Source organism: Schistocerca piceifrons, chromosome 4 (assembly GCF_021461385.2).
Source record: "Schistocerca piceifrons isolate TAMUIC-IGC-003096 chromosome 4, iqSchPice1.1, whole genome shotgun sequence".
NCBI lineage: Eukaryota > Metazoa > Arthropoda > Insecta > Orthoptera > Acrididae > Schistocerca > Schistocerca piceifrons.
Window position 1 is genome coordinate 399023140 of NC_060141.1, and position 18217 is coordinate 399041356.

Below are 18217 nucleotides of genomic sequence, written 5' to 3' on the forward strand. Positions count from 1 at the left end.
CTGGCCAGCACATCCTCGAGATCTCTCACCAATTGAAAACGTCTGGTCAATGGTGGCCGAGCAACTGGCTCGTCACAATACGCCAGTCACTACTCTTGATGAACTGTGGTATCGTGTTGAAGCTGCATGGGCAGCTGTACCTGTACGCGCCATCCAAGCTCTGTTTGACTCAATGCCCAGGCGTATCAAGGCCGTTATTACGGCCAGAGGTGGTTGTTCTGGGTACTGATTTTTCAGGATATATGCACCCAAACTGCGTGAAAATGTAATCACATGTCAGTTCTAAAATAATATGTTTGTCCAATGAATACCTGGTTATCATCTGCATTTCCTCTTGGTGCAGCACTTTTAATGGCCAGTAGTGTATATCAGAAGTTTTACTATCATAGAGTCGGCAAATAATCAACTACGTCCAACATGCTACTGTAACAGTTATTTTAGAGATGGAATAAAATTATTAATTAATTTTTACCCTTAATAAATGAATAAGATTGAGAGTTATCAGTTTTACTCGTTCCCAGTGAATCAGAAAAGTAAAAATAATTTAAATGTGCCCAACAAGGATACAGAAATTAACATTGATATTGGAGATGGATTTGTGCATCCTAGTCATGCTCAGTTGAATATGAGTTTTAGTGTTGTACATGTTGATGGTTCAGCTTATCCAGTATATGATGGAAAATCGAATAAACAGTTAATTTATAACTACGTGCCAAAGCTGTTTGATTTTATTACCGTAAGGAAAGGCAATAGCGTGTTGTCTAGAATAGGGCATCCTTTCATTTCTTCGTCAGTTTTGCTTCGTTCGAATTCGTATATTACTGATGTGTATGTCCTAGAACCCCCCATGAACCATGGACCTTGCCGTTGGTGGGGAGGCTTGCGTGCCTCAGCGATACAGATGGCCGTACCGTAGGTGCAACCACAACGGAGGGGTATCTGTTGAGAGGCCAGACAAACGTGTGGTTCCTGAAGAGGGGCAGCAGCCTTTTCAGTAGTTGCAGGGGCAACAGTCTGGATGATTGACTGATCTGGCCTTGTAACATTAACCAAAACGCCTTGCTGTGCTGGTACTGCGAACGGCTGAAAGCAAGGGGAAACTACAGCCGTAATTTTTCCCGAGGGCATGCAGCTTTACTGTATGGTTAAATGATGATGGCGTCCTCTTGGGTAAAATATTCCGGAGGTAAAATAGTCCCCCATTCGGATCTCCGGGCGGGGACTACTCAGGAGGACGTCGTTATCAGGAGAAAGAAAACTGGCGTTTTACGGATCGGAGCGTGGAATGTCAGATCCCTTAATCGGGCAGGTAGGTTAGAAAATTTAAAAAGGGAAATGGAAAGGTTGAAGTTAGATATAGTGGGAATTAGTGAAGTTCGGTGGCAGGAGGAACAAGACTGTTGGTCAGGTGAATACAGGATTATAAATACAAAATCAAATAGGGGTAATGCAGGAGTAGGTTTAATCATGAATAAAAAAAATAGGAATGCGGGTAAGCTACTACAAACAGCATAGTGAACGCATTATTGTGGCCAAGATAGACACGAAGCCCATGCCTACTACGGTAGTACAAGTTTATTTGCCAACTAGCTCTGCAGATGATGAAGAAATTGATGAAATATATGATGAGATAAAAGAAATTATTCAGGTAGTGAAGGGAGACGAAAATTTAATAGTCATGGGTGACTGGAATTCGAGGGTAGGAAAAGGGAGAGAATGAAACATAGTGGGTGAATATGGATTGGGGGAGAGAAATGAATGAGGAACCCGCCTGGTAGATTTTTGCACAGAGCATAATTTAATCATAGCCAACACTTGGCTCAAGAATCATAAAAGAAGGTTGTATACATGGAAGAATCCTGGAGATACTAGAAGATATCAGATAGATTATATAATGGTAAGATAGAGATTTAGGAACCAGGTTTTAAATTGTAAGTCATTTTCAGGTGCAGATGTGGACTCTGACCACAATCTATTGGTTATGAACTGTAGATTAAAACTGAAAAAACTGCAAAAAGGTGGGAATTTAAGGAGATGGGACCTGGATAAACTGACTAAACCAGAGGTTGTACAGAGTTTCAGGGAGAGCATAAGGGAACAATTGACAGGAATGGGGGAAAGAAATACAGTAGAAGAAGAATGGGTAGATCTGAGGGATGAAGTAGTGAAGGCAGCAGAGGATCAAGTAGGTAAAAAGACGAGGGCTAGTAGAAATCCGTGGGTAACAGAAGAAATATTGAATTTAATTGATGAAAGGGGAAAATATAAAAACGCAGTAAGTGAAGCACGCAAAAAGGAATACAAACGTCTCAAAAATGAGACGACAGGATGTGCAAAATGGCTAAGCAGGGATGACTAGAGGACAAATGCAAGGATGTAGAGGCTTATCTCACTAAGGGTAAGATAGATACTGCCTACAGGAAAATTAAAGAGACCTTTGGGGAAAAGAGAGCCACTTGCACGAATATCAAGAGCTCAGATGGAAACCGAGTTCTAAGCAAAGAAGGGAAAGCAGAAAGGTGGAAGGAGTATATACAGGGTCTATACAAGGGCGATGTAGTTAATGACAATATTATGGAAATGGAAGAGGATGTAGATGAAGATGAAATGGGAGATATAATACTGCGTGAAGAGTTTGACAGAGCACTGAAAGACCTGAGTCGAAACAAGGCCCCGGGAGTTGACAACATTCCATTAGAACTACTGACAGCCTTGGGAGTGCCAGTCCTGACAAAACTCTACCATCTGGTGAGCAAGATGTATGAGACAGGCGAAATACCCTTAGACTTCAAGAGGAATATAATAATTCCAATCCCAAAGAAAGCAGGTGTTGACAGATGTGAAAATTACCGCACTATTCTCGTGATGACTGGGTGCTGTCCGTAGGTTAGTTAGGTTTAAGTAGTTCTAAGTTCTAGGGGACTGATGACCATAGATGTTAAGTCCCATAGAGCTCAGAGCCATTTGAACCATTTTTTTTACCGAACTATCAGTTTAATAAGTCACAGCTGCAAAATAATAACGCGAATTCTTTACAGGCGAATGGAAAAACTGGTAGAAGCCGACCTCGGCGAAGATCAGTTTGGATTCCGCAGAAATGTTGGAACACGTGAGGCAATACTGACCTTACGACTTATCTTAGAAAATAGATTAAGGAAAGGCAAATCTACATTTCTAGCATTTGTAGACTTAGAGAAAGCTTTTGACAATGTTGACTGGAATACTCTCTTTCAAATTCTGAAGGTGGCAGGGGTAAAATACAGGGAGTGAAAGGCTGTTTACAATTTGTACAGAAACCAGATGGCAGTTATAAGAGTAGAAGGGTATGATAGGGAAGCAGTGGTTGGGAAGGGAGTGAGACAGGGTTGTAGCCTCTCCAGGATGTTACTCAATCTGTATATTGAGCAAGCAGTAAAGGAAACAAAAGAAAAATTCGGAGTAGGTATTAAAGTTCATGGAGAATAAATAAAAACGTTGAGATTCGCCGATGACGTTGTGATTCTGTCAGAGACAGCAAAGGACTTGGAAGAGCAGTTGAACGGAATGGACAGTGTCTTGAAAGGAGGATGTAAAATGAACATCAACAAAAGCAAAACGAGGATAATGGAATGTAGTCGAATTAAGTCTGGTGATGCTGAGGGAATTAGATTAGGAAGTGAGATACTTAAAGTTGTAAAAGAGTTTTGCTATTTGGGGAGCAAAATAAGTGATGATGGTCGAAGTAGAGAGGATATATAATGTGGACTGGCAATGGCAAGGAAAGCGTTTCTGAAGAAGAGAAATTTGTTAACATCGAGTATAGATTTAAGTGTCAGGAAGTCGTTTCTGAAAGTATTTGTATGGAGTGTAGCCATGTATGGAAGTGAAACATGGACGATAAATAGTTTGGACAAGAAGAGAACAGAAGCTTTTGAAATGTGGTGCTGCAGAAGAATGCTGAAGGTTAGATGGGTAGATCACATAAGTAATGAGGAGGTATTGAATAGGATTGGGGAGGAGTTTGTGGCACAACTTGACTAGAAGAAGGGATCGGTTGGTAGCACATGTTCTGCGGAATCAAGGGATCACCAATTTAGTACTGGAGGGCAGCGTGGAGGGTAAAAATCCTATAGGGAGATCAAGAGATGAATACACTAAGCAGATTCAGAAGGATGTTGGTTGCAGTAAGTATTGGGAGATGAAGAAGCTTGCACAGGATAGAGTAGCATGGAGAGCTGCATCAAACCAGTCTCAGGACTGAAGACAACAACGACAACATGTCCTAGAGAACCATATAGTTAATAATAGAAAGATAAGAATCAAAAGAAATGAAGTGCTTTATCCATTGGAATTGCTTGGTGTTTTTTTTTAAGGATTATAAAGAAGTGATGTGGGAAGGCGATCTTACTGTGGTTTTTACATGGTCATCAAGTGCTGAAGACGTTCTACTTCGATGGGCAGATTTAAATAACGGAACTGAAGACAGAGCTTCTCTTCCTTTGGAAGGTAAAATTGTCGTGGGATGTATGGAAATTCGTGTTCCTATTGTCAAATACGAACCTAATTATGAACTTGAACAACGAGAGATAATACTGATGAATCGTGAAATACCGAGATCTTTCTATGAATTACAAACCGTAGACGTCGCTGGGTTAGAAGGAAAGAAAAATTTCGAACTCGACATCACTAATTATTTGCTAGAGTGAGCCAGAAAGCGAGGCAGTGAGGCACAACCCGCCTTTTCCATCTACTCTGCAGATTTGATCATTTGTCACGCGTGTTGTCTGATGTCATGAAGAAGACGATGTTATAAAACCAAGGAAACATGAAACTGACAAGAAGAGTACTAAAATTCCTTAAGATAATCTAGAATCATTCGAAATAAACTTAATCATTCTCTTGACGACTAGACAGAAAAGCGAAGGTCCAGCATCCCACACCATCCTCTAAAGCAGTTTAAGTAACACGTAACTTCTTTCTATGAGTTTGTTGATACTTTCAGTGAATATTTTGCATATTAGGGACAAGGGGCTAATCTGCCTCGCTTCATATGAAAAGGAACAATCATAGCATTGTTCAAGCGTTGCTGAATTGCTTTTATCCGCACATTCAGCCCACGCGCCTTCTCTTTACTCATATTTCTAATGGTTTTATTCACATTACCTGATATTACAGCACGAACAGTGATATTTTTCCTGATTAACTATCTGTATTTCTAATTCATCTCTTAGACTGTACAAACATTTCAGTACCTCTTTAAATGCTTGCACACTATTCTCTCTGTTGTTTCCTATTGCACCATCTGATGCTTTAGTTGCTGAAATCTTATATTTACTCATTAAAAGCATCTGTTTTGTTTATTTCATATTCCTACCGTTTTCAGTTTTTGTTCTCTTGCCTATGGTTCATTCCACATTCCCATTCGCTCTGAAAGACATTTACAAGAAGTTTTGTTCGGTTCGATATCATATGCTTGTAACAACTTTGACAATAATGTTTTGTTCCATATCAAATTTCTTTTGTTTTCATACTTCTTCATACTTACCAACAAATAGCGACTTTTGCTCCGAAAAACTCAACCACACTTCGCCAACGGTCGATAGAGAATCTCCTGATTGGATGCCCGTTTCTTCCGGTACTTTAGCAGTCCCAGCATATTGCTCCGCAAGTTATTTTACCCATTAAAACGGCGACACACACATGTGGCGCTAAGTAATAGATAAATAACGGAAATATGTGAACTTTTAAGGATCAGATGAAGGTCACATGTGGAATTTGTGCAGCGAGATAAGGTGCATAGTTTTGAAGTGCAGAGGTTATCTCTAATCTCTAGCATGCCGAGTATGTCAGGCCGCGTCTTTAGGAATGACTCACAGCAGTTCAATAGGCAAGCTGCCGGAATACAACAGAGAATTTCCAAAAGTATCAGTTTGTCTTTCCAGTTCTGTCACTCTTGTATTGACATACCAGTAATGTCACAATAAGTAAGAAACTTTCAAATGTATTTAAGGAACGTTAAGTGTTGCGGTTTAGATACTCTATAAATAGCAAAACTGTAAATCGGTGAGTTTCACGAGGGAAAATTTGAAGCTTACACGTCTTTTAACTATGAACGTCACACTGATGGGCGAAAATGTGTGAGCCTCTATCCGTTCCTACTAAACTGTCTGTACTGCGGCAGGAAACAGATAAGCCTGTTTTCATCCGCTCAGCGACAATGTCCTCGCAACTTGAACACATTCGCTCACTTGAGCTATCTTTAGTCTGACCGTGCACGATTTTTAAATGGTTTCCACGCACTTGAATAGATAAACTCTGCACTCGTTTCACATCTCCGCCTAGAAAACACAACAAATAAACAATTAAAGCACAGTAACATGCAGAAATGATGAATATATGTGACGAATTAAAGCTGCAAAGTCGTGACACGCACTGCTGCGAAAATTGTCAATCGCCTGACAGTTGGAACAACACTAGTACCCCTAGCGGCGAGAAAGCCAGCAGTAAGATTAATATTCGTTTTAATTACCTTTCTACATTATTAACCAAGTAGTTGTTACATTTTTGCGCTCCAAGTATTAGACATGAGTCATCGTAAAATAAATCTAAGTGCAGCCGAATCTCACTGATTCAGTGACATAAAGAAATACTTTCAAATAGACTGAGTGTATAACTGCAGCTTACACCGCTGAAGAGAATCATATATTCATGCTGTTGTCTGCTGTTATTGTGACAGGCACTTTCCTCGACACTTAACAATTTTGTTTGGAGTCTCGTTATTCGAACATTCTTCCATTCTACTTGTATTCTAATACACGAATATTTTTCTAAATGTAACTATTTTTGTCTGAAACACGAATGTGTTGAAAACTCTTGCTGTTTATAGTTCAGATGTAGCAACATTTGTAGCACTGGTTTCTTTTGTACTGGAAATAGTTTTATTGCTTTTGACCCTTTACTATCAGGTCTGTGTAGTTTTCCTTTCAGCTGCAGTTGTGGTGGTTTATTTGGATAGTTAAATAAAAATAATGTTAGTATTGCATTCTATACAAGTTTCCTACGTTCCACATCCACTGAATTAACTAGAGGTGTAGTGAAGAAAACTTCACATTGTTGAGAAACTATACGACTTTTTTCTGCAAAAAGTCAAGACCTTTTCAGGTCTCAGACATCTCCTATGTATGTTTGGAGACTGAAGCAACAAATGTCAATTTGTACCAAGGCTGGTAATCGAACCTCCGTCTCCTGTTCACTAGTGAGATGCACTAACTACTATGCCACCCTGACACCGTGGCTTTGCACAACTACATCAAATACCAAGTGGACTGAGACGTGAATGGGAACTTGGATTGAGGATGGATGCGTGCTACGGTAGTCCGCGCAGTTGCGCAAAAGCACGGTGCCAGGGTGGGGAAGTTGTTAGCGCATCTACCTAGTGGGCAGGAGAACCAGGTTCGAATCCCGGCCTTCATCCAAATTTTCATTCGTCGCATCGGTATGCATATATACATCATACGTAGTTGACGTTGAGGTTGATAATGGAAGCAAACCAAGTGAATGGCATTTTTGGACCTGGAATAAGCGTTTTGCAGTGTGAAATGGGCAAGATTTTCGAAATTCTGAGAAAAATAGGGGTAAGCAATAGGGAAAGACGGGTAATACGCAATATGTAAAAATCCAAGAAGGAATAATAAGAGTGGACGACCAAGAACGAAGGGCTCGGATTAAAAAAGGTGTAAGACAGGGATGTAGTCTTTGTCCCCTACTGTTCAATCTGTACATCGAAGAAGCAATGATGGAAATAAAAGAAAATTTCAGGATTAAAACTAAAATTTAAGGAGACAGGATATCAATGATACGATTTGCTGATGATATTCCTATTCTGAGTGAAAGTGGAGAAGAATTACATGATATGCTGAATGGTATGAACAATATAATGAGCTAGAATATGGAGAGTAAGCTGAAGAAAGACGAAATTAACGTCAGGATTGATTGTCACGAAGTAGTTGACGTTAAGGAATTCTGCCATATAGGCAGCAAAATAACCAAAGACGGACGGAACAAGGAGAACATCAAAAGCAGACTAGCAATGGCAAAAAGCCGCCCGTAGAGGCCGAGCGGTTCTAGGCGCTTCAGTCCGGGAGCGCGTGACTGCTACGGTCACAGGTTCGAATCCTGCCTCGGGCATGGATGTGTGTGATGTCCTTAGGTTAGTTAGGTTTAAGTAGTTCTAAGTTCTAGGGGACTGATGACCTCAGATGTTAAGTGCCATTGTGCTCAGAGCCATTTGAACCATTTGAAAAAGGGCAAACAGAGGCTTTAATTTGAGGAATACATTTCTGAGTACGTACGTTTGGAGCACAGCGTTGTATGGTAGTGAAACTTGGACTGTGGGAAAACCAGAACAGAAGAGATGTGGTGCTAAAAGCGAATGGTGAAAATCAGATAGACTGATAAGGTACGGAATAACGAGGTTATGTGCAGAATCAGAGAGGAAAGGAATATGTGGAAACACTGACTAGGAGAAGGGACAGAATGATAGGACATCTGTTAAGATATCAGGGAATTACTTCCATGGTACTAGAGGGAGCTGTAGAGGGCAAAAACTGTAGAGGAAGACAGCGATTGGAGTACATCCAGGAAATAACAGAGGACGTAGGTTGCAAGTGTTGCTCTGAGGTGAAGAGGTTGGCACAGGAGAGGAATTCGTGGCGGGCCGCATCAAACCAGTCAGAATGCTGAGGACCGAAAAGAAAAAGAGAAAAAAAAACAACACGTATTTGAGACTTTTCCTTCGTTTGGCCATGTCAGTACTTACATGGCACACAAAAGCAACTGAAAGAAACGCTAATGTTTCGGCCATTTTTTTCAGCTCTTGGGTGAAGCTTGTGTTTTCCCACGATTTTTGGCATCTGCTTTATGTTCTTGCCCCTTGACAGAGATAACGTACTTCCAGCACACTCGTTCTCGGCGTCATTTTAGCGGCTGTTTTGCATCCGCACCATGCCCTACGCTGCCGCGTGGACCAGTCGGCGTTGCGAGGACTCGGCGAACTTTTCTACTCGCGGTGCGAGCGGGCGGAGCGCAGTGGTTTGCGGGGGCGGTCGGAGGCCGCAGTAGGGTTGTGGCGGCGCTGCGGTATCCGGGCGGGCATGTCAAAGCCCCAAGTAATACACCGCGCCCGCGCTCCGTTTAAAATTACAAATTAATGGTCACGGTAATAAAGCGTTTGTGATGCCCGGGAATCACGGCGAAAGAGGAAATTGAAAAGGGGCGGGGGACGGTGATCGATAAACTTTGATATTATGTGCGCCGGGCTAAATACGCGTCACGGGTCTTTGTCGCTGACAGGCGAGGCCGGCGAAAACAACACGGGCGGGATCGGGCGCAGCGCAAAGGGCCTTTCCTGCTGGCGAATACAAGTAACACAGTTACCATGGGGCCGCAGAGCCAAGACCTGCTAGCTCGCGCTGCGTGTATTACGCACAGTGTTTAACTTGAAACAACTAAATACAATGATACGTCATAAGAAAAAATTGTTCAAGGTGAAAAGTTAATACTAGAAAAGAGGATATCTGTGTGTGCTACAGCTGACCAACTCCTTGGCTGTTCTGTAGTGTTCCCTGATCATGTTACCCGGATTCGCCTCCCTGGTGAATATATCGTTTTCACGGCGGAGCTCCACGCGATCCTGAAGGCAATGGAGCAGATGAATAGTGTTCGGAGCAATCGATTTCTTCTCTGCTCCGAATCTCTTAGTGCCTTACAATCATTTCAGAATCTGTACCCAACTGAGGAGATGGTCCAGCTGATATATGACCAACTGTACTTGCTCCAACGGCGGGGTAAGGAGGTGTCCTTCTGCTGGGTGCCTGATCATGTTGGAATATGGGGCAATGAACAGGCCGATCGGGCTGCCAAGGAGACCTGCAGAGAGCAGGATGTGGTCCAGTGTTCTATTCCCTTGCAGTGTGTCATTTCTGCACTCCATAAGAAGTGCATGGAGTTGTGGGCGGAAGAATGGCTGGCGGTGACGATCAATAAATCGCGGTTGGTGAAGTCAGCAACTCGGCCGTGGCGTTCCTCCTGCCGGTTGCTCAGGCGGGAGGAAGTGACCCTCACGCGCCTTCGGATTGGGCACTGTCCTCTCACACATAGCTTTCTCTTACGGCGGGAGGATCCCCCGTTTTATGATGCTTGTGGTGTGCACATCTCTGTCCGCCACATTTTAACAGACTGCATTTTATACCGTGATGCAAGGGCAGAAGCATAAGTTGATGGGTATCTGCCCTGTGTTTTAGCTTATAATGAGACGTGTGTGTCTAGGGTTTTAAAGTTTTGTGATGTGTCTGGAGTCTGGCCTAAACTTTTAGGCTGGAGGTTTTAATGTATTGCAAAGTGGCTTGCTCCTCCCTTTTTTCCTTGTGGTCAGCCGGCCACTTCTATCTGATATATTGTTTTAGCTCCCTCTACCACTTCCTTCTTGTGTGTCCATGTTTTACTGCTGACGGCATGCTTCCTCCCACGCTTCGGTGTGGGTAGGCACATATTTTTCCAAGCTTGTTACATGTGTTTTACGTTCTCTTTTATATTACTGTTCTGAGACTTTTCTTGACACCCGTCTCAATTTATTACTGAGCGGGCGCTAAAGACAATGCCGTCGTGCATCCATACTACCCTCTCCACCCACCCATCCATCATATCCTAACTACTCCTCCTACGCAGGTGGGGCCAGCTTTGTGTTTTCCAACGGGTACCTCCCAATTTTATTGCACATGTGGATTCCACGCCAAAAAATACGAACTATTTATCAAACCATTGTACTGCATTCGCGGCAGATAGCACTGTTAGCGACATATATCAAGTGTGGTGTTTCTGCAATTAAGAATCAACGCGATTCTTCAGTTTCTCCTGGTGTATTTCTTGCTCGAACAGTCTATGAGTGTACTACTGGCCCATAGTTTCCAACGGGCACAATATTTCGGCGATCGGACAAGTCGCCATCGTCAGGTGCGCTGAGGAACTGAGCTCCTGACTCACTGTATTGACAGGCCTGCCTTGGCCCGAGGTAGCGGAGTTTAAGCTATTCCTCCTGAAGACCTCTCTGTTTGGAATGTTTTTCTTCGCGTGTTGGTTCAAATGGCTCTGAGCACTATGGGACTTAACTACTGAGGTCATCAGTCCCCTAGAACTTAGAACTACTTAAACCCAACTAACCTAAGGACATCACACACATCCATGCCCGAGGCAGGATTCGAACCTGCGACCGTAGCGGTCACGCGGTCCAAACTGACGCGCTTAGAACCGCACGGCCACACCGGCCGGCTCTTCGCGTGTTGGTCTGGCCTCTGGTTTCTGTGGATGCAGGAGCTTATCTGCCGGCTGATTCCGGCGGCTTCTTGTTCTGCTTCTTCTTACTGCTTCCTGGCTGCCCGAATTCTATTTTCTTCATGCGGGAGTAGTCCACTGGCGCCGTCTGTGTCCGGATGTACTTGACTGATTCCTCAGTCATGTATTTCCAGTCCTCGTCCGTGAAGATCGGGTGCTTGTTTATGAGCTCCAGATCTCCACGCCTGACGAGTTCCCTCCCGTGCAGCTTCTGGTTCAAGGTTTCGCACCCCCAGTGGAAAGGATAAGGTTTGTGAGGAAGGGGAGGGATTTTATCTACCGTGAAAGGGTAAGGATGATCATGATGGAGGTAGCTACCGTTTCGCAGGGAATCGGCGATCTTGGTGAGCACCTCCCTCACGCAGTTCTTGTTGGGGAGGAGGAACCACTCGAACGGCTCGTCTTCTTCTTCTCCCTCGGTCTCCATCGGCACTTCCTGTGTCGTCTGCGTTTCCGCAGAGACAGGAGTGACGACTGCTTCCGAGGAGGCCGTCTCCTTGTTGTCGGTGGTTTTCCCCGACTGTATGACCACCTCCCTAGCAACCTGCGTTGCCGCGTCGGCCAGGAAGGCGGTCGTTTGTGTTGCCTCGTCTACCCCCGTACAGGTGGGGGTCGGTGCCACGTCCGTCTTCGTGTAGGACGCGAGGTACAAGGCGACCCTTAGTTGCGTCACCTCCTGGCACGTCTCTTCGAGTTCCGCTCTCAGGGCCGCTCTCTCCTCCGCCATGGCGGATTTGAGCGCGGTGATTGCGTCCTCGTTGGCTTCCCGCAGTGCTTGGCGGAAGGCGTCCACGTCGTCTTGGTGGCGCAGCCCGCTTCCTCTACTAAGGCAGGGGGGCGGGGTGACCACCATTTCATCTTCTTGGGCCACCTCTTCGTGTGTGGTGGCCAACTTCCGCTGCTTCCACGTGTTCAGGTAACTGCAGCTGCGCGCGTTTGCGGCGTGCGATCCACCGCAGTTTACGCACAGCGCTGCAGTACCCCTTGGTTTGGTGCAGTTGCGCGTGTCGTGCGCTTTCCCGCACTTAACACACGCAACCACACCGTCGCATTCTTTGGCTATGTGTACAAGCTTTTGACACTTATAGCACTGTAATTGTGCCACAGGCTTCCGCTTCTTCTTCTTGCTGCCGCAACCGTTGCTCCCGACTGCGTTTAGCAGGAGCTCCACAGCAGCAGCAGTCTTGCCTCTTCCTCCATTCCTACTTCTCGGCATGGCGTTGGGCTAACTCCTGAGGGCGGGCGGACGTCTTAAATCCCCTCCCCCTGCGAGGCGTTCTCTCCGCGGTCTGCGGCCGCGGCCGCGCGTCGGCGATCGCTGAAACGCTGGCGTCGGCGTCTGTGGTGGCGTTGGTGTAATTGCTTCGTCCGCCCTGGTCGCCCGTTCGTTTTCTTTGCTGGGTATCTTTTATCGTAGACTCAATGCTGGTTCCCATGCCTTGCTCAGGTTATAGCCGCAATCACAGTTGATGAGTCCGTCCCTGGTACGAATTTCGATAGCCTCTCTAACGACGCTGTGCCAGAGCACTGTTTGTCTGAAAATCACGAAATCGACTACCAATACCAGGGTCTTGGCACAGACGTCTAAATACTGGGACAGCGTCATTGGAGAGACTATCGAAATTTGTACCAGGGACGAACTCATCAACGGAGATTGCGGCTATAATCTCAACAAGGCATGGGAACCAGCATTGAGTCTAATTAAAAAGACGTTCAGGAAAGAAACCGGGCGACCAGGGCGGAGAGAATGCCTCGCATGGGGAGGGGATTTAAGACGGCCGCCTGCCCTCAGGAGCTCAGTTCGTCAGCGCACCTGACGATGGCGACATGTCTGATCGCCGAAATATTGTGCCCGTTGAACACTATGGACCAGCAGTACACCCTTGGACTGTTCGAGCACGAACCAAAGCATTTTATTCTACATTTCATTTCCGAAGTAAATCTGAACCTTTGTGCTCTAATGGTTGATGTTTAAGTTCGAAGTTTACTTTCATGTCGTAACAGTACAGCATGGTTAAAAATGGTTCAAATGGCTCTAAGCACTACGGGATTTAACATCTGAGGTCATCAGTCTCCTAGAGTTAAAACTACTTAAACCTAACTAACCTAAGGACATCACACACATCCATGCCCGAGGCAGAATACGAACCTGCGACCGTAGCAGCAGTGCGGTTCTGGAATGAAGTGCCTAGAACCGCTCGGCCACACTATGGTTAGCCATTTCAGTTTCAGGTTAGCGTGGTATCGCAGATCGATACCGTCCTTACTGGCATCTCATAGTTGGCAACGGAAACATACTTGCTTCATACGCCAACAGCAGTCGCGCGGGGATACGGCGGATCCAATGACGCGCGCTCGCTGAGCCACAGCCTCAGGGACTCCGACTACGAACGCTCTCTGCTGCCGCAATACAGGATCGCTGGCGGCAGGTATACGGCTTAGCTTCAGTGTCATTGTTCTGTCTTTGTCTTAGTCAGCCTTCACCGGTTCTCTCGTACAATTATAGTGGGGGCCTCACACTGCACGATGCTCTTTTGCTTCTTGTAACAGCTGGATTTAACTGCTGTTTGTTCTTTTGAAAATTTTATTCGCAACGCTTAGAGAAAATTACAAATTAAGTAAAATCTCTGTTTGCTGTACTTCAGTGTTCGTTTGTTATTTCTGCTCCTGTCCAGTTTCCGTACGACGACAGATGATGCACCATTCTGCAGCTCACCTCCTCTTACCATTGTATACGAAGTAATACATAACAGTTAGAAACTATGTGTAGCGTAATCTGAAAACAACGACTTGGATGCAATAGTTTTCTGTTCTCATGGGGATGCTTGATTCGTTGAGTCACCTTGCTCTTCGTCATTGGTTCAAATGGCTCTGAGCACTATGGGAATTAACTTCTGAGGTCTCGGTGCCCTAGAACTTAGAACTACATAAACCTAACTAACCTAAAGACATGACACACATCATGCCTGAGGCAGAATTAGAACCTGCGACCGTAGCGATCGCGCAGTTCCAGACTGAAGCGCCTAGAACCGCTCGGCACTGCGGCCGGCTTCATCATTGGGGTGCTTGATTTCGATGAGTATCTATGACAGGTGCACCTGCCACTATCACTTCAAGGAAATTTTATCTTCTTACAATTTCTCTGGTTTTGTATGGCGTCCGCAGCCGCTTAGTCGCCAGCGCCAGATTTACAGCGGCTGGATGGTTACTCACACCGAAATCAATCACCATGATGGCACTTCACGAGTGTACTATGAGTACAGGAATCAGATAAAACATCAAATTACCAACATAGGTCCGGCCGGAAAAAAAGATTCTGCAAGAATGAGGCCAACGACGACTCAAGAGAATCGTTTAACGTAACAGAAGTGGAACCCTTCCGAAAATCGCTGAAGATTTTAGTGCTATGCCATGCCGAACCATTCAACGAAACATTATGGACACGGGCTTTCGGAGCCGAAGGCCACTCGTATACCCTTGATGACAGCACGAAAAAAAGCTTTACGCCTCGCCTGGGCCCGTCAATACCGACATCGGACTGTTGAGGACTGGAAACATGTTAACTGGTAGGACGAGTCTCGTTTCAGATTGTATCGAGCGGATGGACGTGTATGAGTATGGAGACAACCTCATGAATCCATGGACCCTGCTTGTCACCAGAGGACTGTTCAAGCTAGTGGAGACTCTGTAAAGGTGTGGGACGTGTGCAGTTGGAGTAATATTGGACCTCTGATACGACCTTGACAGGTGACGCATACGTAGCCATCCTGTCTGATCACCTGCATCCATTCATGTTGAAATGTGTGTCAATTGCTAAGGGACCAAACTGCTGAGGTCATCTGTCCCTAAACGTACCACTGCTTAAACTAACTTACTCTAACAACAACACACACAACCATGGCCGAGGGAGGACTCGAACCTCCGGCGCGAGCGGCCGCGCAATTCCTGACATGGTTGCCTAACCACGCGGCAATTCATGTCCATTGTGCATTCCGGCGGATTCGGGCAATTCCAGCAGGACAATGCGACACCCTACAAGTCCAAAATTGCTACAGAGTGGCTCCAGGAACACTCTTCTGAGTTCAAACACTTGCGCTGGCCGCCAAACTCCCCAGACATGAACACTATTGAGCATATCTGGGATGCCTTGCCACGTGCTGTTCAGAAGAGATCTCACCCCCTCGTTCTCTTGCCGATTTATTGGCAGCTCTGCCAAGTTCATGGTGTCAGTTCCCTCTGGCACAGCTTCAGACATTAGGTGAGTCCATACCACGTCGTGTTGCAGCACTTCTGCGTGACGGGGGCCGTACCAGAAATTAGGCAGGTGTACCAGTTTCTTTGGCTCATCAGTGTATCTCACATCGTTGTGCAGCATTCTGTAGTGTTTGTCGAGCAATTCGCTGTTCAAGCCGTCGACGAGCCCAGAATCTCCTTTGCAATTTTTCCGGCTAACATAGTTAACGCAGCTATTTTAAGCGTGTCCATTTTCTTAAGGTAACTGCGTGATTTGCGAGCGAAATAATGCCCACAACGGCCGCTCGGCTTCCCCGTCCGGTGTCCTGACGGCGCTGTCTCTAGTGGGGCAGGATGTCCCGTCCGCGTCCTCGTCAACGTTAGCTGCCGCGTCCAGTGTGTGGACGACTTCACGCTGCTGGAAGGGATCGGGGGTGACGCCGGGTCGGCGGCCGGCCAGGAGACAGCGGCCAGCGGCCAGCGGCATTTTACGGCCCGCGGTGCGCCGGCGACGCCGACAGCGCGGCCGCTGTTTGTCGTCCGCGCGGCGTCTTTACGACGGCCGCCTCCGGGCAGCCAGCGACGGCAAGTTTGCGGGGAAGGCGGCGCTAATGGAATTCGTGTGTAGACGCCGGGGCGGCGGCGGCGGGGGCGGAGGAAGACGCGCTCCCGGGCTGAGTTACCGCCGCTGATGTAGCACCGCCTCCGGGTCGGGCTCGCTGGTATACGGCGGTCGGGAAATAAGGCGCCGGCCGCCGGCTAACCAACTGCGACGGCGCCCGGACTGTTCTCCGCGGCGGTCCGCTCGCCTGGCTTCGGTCTTCCGATACCGGCTGTCTCTGAGCCATGACTGTAAGATACAGTGACCAGCCAGAACATTATTACTACCTACCTCGGCACGGATGACAGCGATAATGATGTCTCGGTAGGTCTCTGAAGGAGTTGGCACCACGTCTGCACACACAAGTTACCCAATTTCCATAAATTCCGGGAAAGGCGGCAATGAGCACTGAAACCACATTCAATCACATCCCAAATGTGTTCCACGGCAGCCACCACATCAATTGGAACTTGCCACTAGTTCGAAACAATCCATCACAGTCCTGGCCTTGTGACATGGCGCACTATCGTGTTGAACAATGCCACAGCAATCGGTAAACATGATCGTCGTGAAGGTGTGTACGTGATCTGAAATCAGTGTACGATACGACATAGGAGGCAATCTGAGCAGCAGTCTTAGATTGTTTGCAGATGATGCTGTCATTTACCGTCTTGTAAAGGCATCAGATGATCAAAACGACTTGCAAAATGATTTCGATAAGATATCTGTATGGTGCAAAAAGTGGCAATTGACCCTGAATAAGGAAAAGTGTGAAGTTATTCACATGAGTACTAAAAGAAATCAGCTAAATTTCGATTACGCGAAAAGACACAAACCTGAAGGCTGTAAATTCAACTACATACTTACGGATTACAATTACAAATAACCTAAATTGGAATAGTGACATATATAACATTGCGGGTAGAGCAAACCAAAGACTGCAATTTATTGGCAGAACACGTAGAAGGTGCAACAAGTCTACTAAAGAGACTGCTTACACCACGCTTGTCGGCCCTATTCTGGAGTATTGCTGTGCGGTGTGGGATCCGCATCAGATGGGACTGACGGTTGACATCCAAAAAGTACGAAGAAGGGCAGCTCGTTTTGTATTATCGCGAAATAGGGGAGATAGTGTCACACACATGATATGTGAATTGGAGTGGCAATCCTTAAAACAAAGGCGTTTTTCGTTGCGACGGGATCTTCTCATGAAATTTCAATCACCAATTTTCTCCTCCGATTGCGAAAACATTCTGTTGGCACCCACCTACATGGGGATAAATGATCATCAGGATAAAATAAGAGAAATGAGGGGTCGCACAGAAAAATTTAAGTTCTCGTTTTTCCCGCGTGCCGTTCGAGAGTGGAACGGTAGAGAGACAGCTCGAAGGTGGTTCATTGAACCCTCTGCCAGGCACTTTATTGTGAATAGCAGAGTAATCATGTAGATGTAGATGTCATAGTGCCTTGCACGGTACCTACTGGACCCAATATGCACATGTGAATGTTCCCCAGAGCTTAATGGAGCCGCTACCAAATTGTCTCCGTCCCGCTGTGCAAGTGTTCAGGAGATGTTCTCCTGGAAGACGACAGATTCGCGCTTTTCCATCGCCATGCTGAAGAAGGTATCGAGATTCATCAGGTCATGCAACGCTCTGCCAGTGTCCAGTGCAAATGGTCACGTGCCCATTTCAGTCGTAGTTGCCGATGTCGTGGTGTAAACATTGGCTCATGCATGAGTCGTCGACTTGGAAGGCCCATCGTTAGGAGTGTTTGGTGCACTGTGTTGTCAGACACACTTGTACTCTGCCAGCATTAAAGTATGATTTCAGTTCAGCCGCAGTTCATCTGCACAGCCTACGACTTTCGACATATGTAATGAGGAGTGGCCGCCCAACCCCTTGACGTCTGGGCATGGTTTCGCCTTGGTTTCTCCACGTGCTGAAGACACTTATCACGGCACTCTTTTAACTTCCGACAAGTCGGGCAATTTCCGAAATGCTCGTGTCGTGCCTC